The sequence below is a fragment of the Arachis ipaensis genome, chromosome B07 (genome assembly GCF_000816755.2).
Source record: "Arachis ipaensis cultivar K30076 chromosome B07, Araip1.1, whole genome shotgun sequence".
Classification (NCBI taxonomy): domain Eukaryota; kingdom Viridiplantae; phylum Streptophyta; class Magnoliopsida; order Fabales; family Fabaceae; genus Arachis; species Arachis ipaensis.
This window is the reverse complement of record NC_029791.2, coordinates 46,443,523-46,453,095: the sequence shown is the minus strand read 5'-3', so window position 1 is coordinate 46,453,095 and position 9,573 is coordinate 46,443,523. Positions and strand designations below refer to the sequence as shown.

General features: G+C 30.0%; 2 long non-coding RNA genes across 2 annotated transcripts; both read left to right on the top strand.

The window, feature by feature from the left end:
* LOC110264597 lies at nucleotides 1,568-1,956 on the top strand. Its single transcript, XR_002350772.1, has 2 exons — nucleotides 1,568-1,805; nucleotides 1,898-1,956. It is a non-coding gene; the product is annotated as an uncharacterized LOC110264597 (long non-coding RNA).
* LOC110264598 lies at nucleotides 2,035-3,387 on the top strand. Its single transcript, XR_002350773.1, has 2 exons — nucleotides 2,035-2,101; nucleotides 3,316-3,387. It is a non-coding gene; the product is annotated as an uncharacterized LOC110264598 (long non-coding RNA).

Sequence of the window (9,573 nt, the reverse complement as noted above, 5' to 3'; positions counted from 1 at the left end):
TATTTTTATTATAAATAAATAACAAGTATTAATATAAAAAATAAAATTAAAATAATTTTAGAATAAATTTATTAAATATTTATTGTTTATTTTCTCACTAAGCATATAAGAAAGCAGAACAGATACGCGCTCTTCCTCTTCTCTTCGAAACCAAGGGCAAAGAACGCTGCTCTTCCTCCCTCCACCGCCCTTACCCACCCCTTCAGAATCAGAGACGTCATCGAACCGCAGTTCACCAAGAAGCCCGAAATCGTACCATCATCGCAAGTCACCAGGAAGCCCTAAATCGAAACTCACCATCGTCGCGTCATCATCATCGCTGCATCCTTCCCAAAATCGTCGCTGCCCCCTCCTTTCCGGCGTCGCTGAGTCTCTCCTCTCCGCGGCGTCGCTGCTTTTCCCCTCTCCGTGGCTTCAATGCTTCTCTGTTCTCCGCGGCATCCTTACGTCTTCTGCTTCGCTGCTTCTCCCCTGTTCTGCTTCGCTGCTTCTACTTCACTGGGTTGTGCTTCGCTGCTTCTGCTTTGCTGCTACTGCTTCACTGCATCGGCCATTTGTGGGTTGTCATATGTGGTAAGTGTTCTTCTTGTCTGATTTTCTGTTGCTTAGTTAGGGCTTGATTGGCTGTTGGGTATTTTCTGTGGTATTTTCAGTTGCTTAGTTAGGGCTTGATTGGTTGTTGGGTATTCTCTGAAAGTGGTGATGTTTGTGAACATGAGCAAGAAAGGTGTTGAATGTTGACTGAGTTTCTGTTCTGGTTTGAATGTTGTTTTGAGTTTCTGTGTACATGAGGATGTGACTTTAAATTTGTTTTTAATTAATTGAAGTATTCAATAGCTTAATCGTGTTCATGACAAGGATTACATTAAGAGGAGATATTATAGAGGAGTAGGACAAGGATTATATTAATCCAACTGAGGCTGAGAATATAGAAAATACTTTGAAAGATAAACTTTTTGCAGGTTCTCAATGTTTTTTCCTGTTTACATTTTCTTAGTTTAATTAGTTTGTTCAGTTTTTGTTAAATTAGTCAGTTTAGTTATGCATGCTTAGTGGATTATAGGTGGTTAGGAAGTTTTATCTGAATTGTAGTGGATTTAGGTTGAACTTTTTGGTTGCTGCTGATGCCTTTTATGAATAGTTTTCTAAGCTGTTTTAATTGACAAATGATGGTTGTTGCATTACTGTTTCAAATTGTGTAGTGCTGCTTTATCCTTGTTAATGGCTGATTTCATGCCTTGTTTTGATTGAGCAATGATGATGATGGCCTTATTCTGAGCTATTTTATTAGTGTTGATTTGATGTTAGTGAGTTCATATGGGTTAATTTTGCTGTTTGTTTAAATTTAGAAACGTCCTATTTACTACCATAATGCTGCCGAATTTTCTAAAAATTTGTGTTAATTAAATTCCAATTTGTGAATTGAATTTGGTAATTTGTTGCTTTAGTTTTGTTTTGTGACCAAATTCAACGCAAAAGGTTACTTTAATTTGTTCTTTTTTTTCAATTAAATATCTTATAAATCAATAAGATGGATGGAATATAATTAGTATCTTTGTATAGAGACAACAGTGAAGAAAACACGAAGACCTACACAATGCTTGAAGATTCATGCAAGACAGTTGGAAGATAGAGAAGAAATTACTCTAGATATTGAAGGAGAGGCAATTGGTCCTACTGATAAAGCTGTAAACAACTTAAGCAAATTTTTGGGCACAGTGGCAAGGAATTCAGATTTTTGTCCATTAATTTACACAAATTGAAAGGGGATTAAAGATAAAGAAGCCATTTGGGAATATGTTCAAGTGATAATATTATTATTGTTTCTTTTAGAAACTATTTGGAAATGTACACATGTATTTTATTCTTACTAGCAAATAATATTTGTGTTTTATAGGCTAAATTCATTATTCCAACTGAAGGAAAGAGGATAGTCCTTGCTCGTATCAATGACAACTGGAGACGGTATAAGAACACAATCAAGCAAAATCATTTTTTGCCATACAAATGTGTTAATGAGATGCTGAAAAATCGTCTTAAAAGCATACTTTAAAGTCATTTTCGCAAGTTAATTGCTTATTGGAGAACTGAGAAAGTTAAGGTAAGACATGTGTAACTTATTGTAGTCTGTTTATGCAATTATGAGTTATATACATTTATGAGTGAAATATGATAATTTTTTGATAATACTTGTCTCTTGCTATGTAGAAAATTTCTGTGCAGAATAAGAAAAATAGGGCACAACAAAAATTTAGCCATCGAAAGGAACCAATAAATTTTGCAAGAATACGTGCAAGATTGGTACAATTTTTTATTCTTTGTGCATGTGTATGTGTATGTGAGGTGTGTGTCTTTGAGTATCAAGTATGTGTTGAATTTAGAAAATAAACTTATTTTAAATCTATATAAATGCTTGTTGAACTGGACTTATAGGCTGCTTCTAAGGAAAATAATGAACCACCTACTCAAGCAGAAATATTTGTTGAGACTCGCCAAAGCACAAAGGAAAAATCATTGGATGAAGACACTTTGGATGTTATTGTAAGTATTGAGAGTTAATTTGATTAAAATAGGTTATGAATTTCTTGTGTCTTGGTAATTTGTCCATCATTTGTGGTTACCTTTATTCTTGCAGTTGAGTTAAACAATGCTGATACTATTCTTAATTGCTATTATTTGTTTTGATGTTGTCAAATGATATATGTTTTGAGTCCAAGTGTGTAGTTACTCTTTTTTTTAATTATTTTTTTTCACATTAATATAGGCACATCTGCAAGTTGAGAATAAAAAGTCTAAAGAATCAGCAATTAGAGCTTTCCAATCCATATTTGGGAAAGAGAAGGCAGGGAGAGTGCGATGTCATGGAAGAGTTACCACACCAACTTTGTTGAAGAAAAATGAAGAAATTGCCACCCTTAAGCAGCAACATGCAACTGAGAAAGCATCATTAGAGGGTAAAGTTGATGTGATGCAAAAAGAAATAGATGAACTAAAATCGCTTGTTAAGATGATGCTGCAACAAAAAAGTTCAGGAGTGGACCTTGAGATGTTAGCTGCTCAACTAGGAAGCACTTTAGGCAATCCGAACAATGATGCGCATGAGGAGGTATTATTTATTGTTAAAGTTTCTATATGTTATCATATCTTAAATAATGGTTGACTATGTTGATGTTGATTCAATTGTTTTGTGTATCTAAATAGAAGAATGTTATGATATATATGTTTCTCCTCTCTCTCTCAAACATTTTTAGTAGACATTATTAGTATTAAAAATGTGTAGTTTTATATTTGATTTTTTTTTTCTTTTTTTTACAGGAAAACTATGTTGAAGGGGAAATCAAACTTGATTAAGGTCAAATTTTTAAGAGCAAATGTTACAGAGTAAAAGTCATGAACTTGTTATATTTTTTGCAACATTAGATGACATAGTTCGAGGTTGTCATGATAGTATTGTGGTATTTTGAATGTGATTGTGGATCTTACAACAATTTTTATAAGTCAAATTTGATGGAAAATGTTCAATTATTTTTCTTTAGTGACTTCATTCAAATAGTTTAGATTATTTATTGACTTTAAATAATTAAAAAAATGAAATTAATTTCATTCACGAGAAAACTACTATTGTAAATAAAGAATTATATATTACAAAAAACCGTTGTCAAAAGTTACAAAGGACAACGGTGTTAAAATCGTTGCCGAAAAACGACACCAACGGTAATGCTTTAAAACCGTTGTCTTAGATGACTATAAAATGGCAATGGTTTTAAAATCGTTGCCAAAAAAACCAATGGTAACGCTTTTAAACCGTTGTCTTAGACAACTATAAAATGGCAACGGTACAAAAACCTTTACCAAAAAACGACACCAACGGTAATGCTTTAAAACCATTGCTGTTGTGGATAACAAAACTACCACAGTTTAAAACCGTTGTCTATCCAGGTATGGTTTTAAACTGTTGTATCATGAAAAAGATCGGTTTCAAATCGTTGCTTTAAAATCGTTGCTTCTCGAGTAACGGTTTGAAACCGTTGTTTAAATTTTTTTTCAAAACCGTTGCCTATACCAGTAACTTTGGCAACGGTTTTTTGGTTACCGTTGCCTTAGGTAAAAAATCGTTGCCTTTGAGCATTGGCAACGGCCGCATATACCACAGGTCAAAAACCGTTGCCAAAGCGTTGCCTAAAGTTTAGGGAACGGTTTTTCAATCTACGGCAACGGTTTTTGACCGTTGCGAAAATCCTTGTTTGTTGTAGTGTGAATCTCAATTCAAATTTAAATCATATCTTGAAATTTTAAATCTAAATCCTTCAAATTTATGAATCATATCATAACTCAATATGAAAACAGAATCAGTTAGGATCTCATACAAATTTAGAAATAGAATAATTAATTATTCTCAAATCTCATTTAATATTCTCAATTATCATACTATTATTATATTCTTGGTGCTAGCAAAAAATATAATAATATTCTATTTGAATTAATATAATTATTTATTTGATCAAATAAAATTAATAATTAAATAATTCTACAGCAAAGATTAGAACACTCGTTAGTGTGTGACCCCATAGGTTCAATACTAAGCGGGTAGTAAATTAGTCATACTAAATTTACTAATCAAGGTTGGCGTCTAGCAACACTCCTCAACGACCCGATAGTATGAAGTAATATATTTTTACTAAGAACCTTAGAAGAACAAAGTATAATTCCTTTCATCTTTCCAACTCTTGGTTAACTCTTAGATTATGGTTTAATTGTCAAACTATAACTTGTTACCATTATTAGAATGAACTGTGAATGACTTAAGAAACTCATTTCTTTATTCATTCAATCCCCTTGGCCAAGGTTTTATTCATCTCAGTCATTATAATCATAGAGCCCAAACTCTTTATTACCGAGAGTTGACGGATTCCTTATTGACTAATCATTAATTCTACAAGTATTTAAATTATATCCAATATCTATTTAACTAGCACCCTAGGGTATTAGGTGTCCGGAATCAAAGTATAATAAATACATTGTTAATTACTATGACAGTCGCAGGTCAAAGAAAACTCTATTACTATGTTCATCTTGAGAATATCCTATTGACAAATATATGGTAATTATAACCATTAGGAATTCTCAAAGTGAGTCAGTTCAATGGTCATATCTCTATATGCACCATCTTTATATATAATTTAATAAATGAGAACTATTAATATTCATCCAATGAAGACCATTATATATATATATATGATCTTTCCAGATTATTAATGTCCTTTTTTTTTAATAATCCTATGACCAAGAACAATTTAGATCAAATTATAAAAGATTCATCTCTCAATATTGTGATCACTATCACAATGATAAATCTCTAAATTTAATCAAGGACGTTATTATATTAACATTTTAATATAATAACAATAACAAATTATTTGACATGTGATTGATTGGATTGTGGTCATACTACTTATTCCCAACAATCTCCCACTTGCACGAGAGCCAATCATGATAGATTGGATCTTGGGCATACTATTATTACAATAATCTCCCACTTGCACTAGAGCCAATCAATCATGTGTATAATTTTTCAATGCACATTTGTGTTTATCAAAACTCTTTTGACCGTAAACACCTTTGCTCTTGAACATGTTTGCTTGACCTTTTGTAAAATACACCTAGTGCATAATAAATATCACGTTTTTTCAAAACATGAAATCTCCCACTACAATAGTGCATAATTTTATTTTAAGAACAATCCTTATTGAACATGATTATAAAAAATCTAAGTAACCATTAGATCTATCTTTATAGAATTGTATCATTATACAAATAGGCTACTTTTTCGAAAAGTTAGTTTGACGATCAAACCTTTTATACTTCCAAGAGAAAGTATATCCTCTATTGAGTGGTATATAATTCTAATAAAAGTAATTGTACTCCCACTCTTTCTTTAAGATCGAATCCCTTTTCTGGAAAGAGTTCAACCTCTTATCACAAACACTTTGTCTTAAGAAAGGTGATAGAAATAATACTCATTATTTCTTTAGGGTAACCAATAAATTTTATTTATCAGATCTAATATCAATTCTATTGTTGTGCAATCTCTTAACACATATAAGACATCTCCAAACTCTAATGTTCTTGAGTTTCGGCTTATACCCTTTCCATATCTCATATAGGTAAAAATTTGATTTAGTAAGAAATTTGTTAATTTAGCAACATTTCTAAAATATAGTCCAAATATTTAACAAACAGTGATACTCAATCAAATCAAATTCTATGTTTCTTAAACATGATAGACTACATAGAGTACTAGTATTTATGCATGGAGAGAATTCCATCCTCTATTCAATAGAATATATATCAATTAGATATTAGAGATTTTACTTTAAGCTCTTATAATAAAAAGACTCAATATATTTATTACTGGTCAAACCAACTCTTAAGAGCAATTTTTGATTCGCATCCTCAATACTCATATTGATTTTTTTAAAAGGATCACAAACCTTGATCATATTAGGGCCAATTATAAATTGTTTGTAACAAAATAAATCTCCAAAAATACTTGCAAGAACAAATCTCGCTAAAGCCATTTGCCTAATGGCATTCCAACTTCTAAAATTGTTTAATTCAAAATATATTGCCCAATACTCCCACTAATTTAAACAAAATTTTTTATAGTCATACTATCTTACTTTGGGCACCACATCTTCTCAAGATGTTCGGTAATAAATGGCGGAGAAATGCTTTTGAACAACCCATCACAAGAAAACAACCCATCTAGTAAAGCAATATTTCAAATACTTCACAAGTACGGACTATTCCATCACCAATTTTATTGGACAATATTATTTCAATAGGATTATCATGTCCATGATTACCCTTTCATACATGAGAACAATTTTCAATTTGTATCCAATTTATTACTTTCAAGTATGCCATGTGAAAGATGGACATATTTAAAAATCTAAAATATGAAAGTAAATAAGAAATCTATATTTCTGACAAAATTATTCAGAATCATGAATGAGTATCTTGGTTGTCAAGTTGTTACTCATACCTATTCTAAATAAATATGATTAAATTGTATCACATATAATTATAATCCTAAATAATTATCTGGTTGTCAGACAATTATTTAACTGAATTATATTTTATACCCCTAGGTTGTCTAGGATCAAGTATAAAATTAATTCTCCTTATACATCATCATATGCATAAATAAATTCTATCTTTGAGTACAAGTCTCCTGGTTGTCAGGTTGCTCCTTGTAAACAAAAGATAAATTTATTTTTGACAATCTCCTAACTTTTGGAATTTATCTCTATTGTTAGAGATTTTTTTATCAGTACTCATGGATTAAATTTTATACTCCCAGGTTGTCTAGGTAAAATATAAAATTAAATTCCTAATACATCAAATGTATATACTGATTATTATCTTGAAAATAAAACTCCTTGTTGTCAGGCCGCTCTTTATAATCAAGAACATTAGAAAAACTAATTTCTAAAATTATAGTGTTCAAAACACATCAATCAAATCAAAATTTGATTTTTCATGTACTAACGTTTAGCCTTAAAAAATTATCAAATCAAATTTGACCTTTATATATACACTTATATATTATATATATAAGAAACAAACAAAAGATATTTTGCATCGTATTTCTTTTATTGTGATCAAAATCACAATAAAATTTAATAAATAAATAAAATCAAACAAAATATTTGATTATAAATATAACTTTTATATTAAAAGAATGATAATTTAATCACAATTAAATAATTAAAATAAATTAACTATTAATTTATAAAAAAACCACCTCAATGGAAATAAATACATCTCATGCTTAAAAATAATTTGAATTAATCCTATTAATTCACAAACTTTAAGAAAATAGGAATAAAAATTTAAACACAAAAAAGTCAAAGCTCTGATACCACTGAAGGATTACCATGTGTTCATAACACGCAGCGGAGAAAAAGAAAGTAATCCTTAAAGATCTATTTTGTGCTTAAACTTTATTCCAATAATAATATATAGATCAGATCTAAATACCTTTAGACGCTTTAGTAAAAACTTTATTTTTCGATTGTACGAAGACTCTATGCGTATCCACACCGAGACCAACCTTTGCTGTCAACTCTTTGACTAATGGACATCTGATCTAAATTGAGGAACCTCTTGCAACTCTTTGCACACCATAAAATTCTTCTCCAAGAATTAGGCTCATACATTTATGTGCGTAGAGGTAAAGGAATAAAACTCTTGTGTTTTATTCTCATCCTTTTCCTATACTCTTGACGTACATATATATAGTATGAGATTTGTTATTGATTTTAAATTTGAATCTCAATTCAAATTTAAATCATATCTTGAAATTTTAAATCTGAATCCTTCAAATTTATGAATCATATCATAACTCAATTTGAAAACAGAATTAGTTAAGATTTCATCCAAATTTAGAAATAGAATAACTAATTATTTTTAAATCTCATTTAATATTCTCAATTATCATACTATTATTATATTCTTGGTGCTAGAAAAAAATATAATAATATTCTATTTGAATTAATATAATTATTTATTTGATCAAATCAAATTAATAATTAAATAATTCTACAGCAAAGATTAGAACACTCGTTAGTGTGTGACCCCATAGGTTCAATACTAAGCGGGTAGTAAATTAGTCATACTAAATTTACTAATCAAGGTTGGTGTCTAGCAATACTCCTCAATGACCCGATGGTATGAAGTAATATATTTTTACTAAGAACCTTAGAAGAACAAAGTATAATTCATTCCATCTTTCCAGCTCTTGGTTAACTCTTAGAGTATGGTTTAATTGTTAAACTCTAACTTGTTACCATTATTATAATGAACTGTGAATGACTTAAGAAACTCATTTCTTCATTCATTCAATCCCCTTGGCCAAGGTTTATTCATCTCAGTCATTATAATCATAGAGCTCAAACTCTTTACCGAGAGTTGACGGATTCCTTATTGACTAATCATTAATTCTACAAGTATTTAAATTATACCCAATATCCATTCAACTAGCACCCTATGGTATTAGGTGTCCGGAATCAAAGTATAATAAATACATTGTTAATTACTATGACAGTCGCAGGTCAAAGAAAATTCTATTACTATGTTCATCTTGAGAATATCCTATTGACAAATATACGGTAATTATAACCATTAGGAATTCTCAAAGTGAGTCAGTTCAATGATCATATCTCTATATACACCATCTATATATATAATTTAATAAATGAGAACTATTAATATTGATCCAATGAAGACTATTATATATATATTGATCTTTTCGAATTATTAATGTCCTTTTTTTTAATAATTCTATGACCAAGAACAATTTAGATCAAATTATAAAAGATTCATCTCTCAATATTGTGATCACTATCACAATGATAAATCTCTAAATTTAATCAAGGACGTTATTATATTAACATTTTAATATAATAAAAACAACAAATTATTTGACACGTGATTGATTGAATTGTGGTCATACTACTCATTCCCAACATGGAATTTTTGAAAATTCTGAGATGAACATACTGATACTGA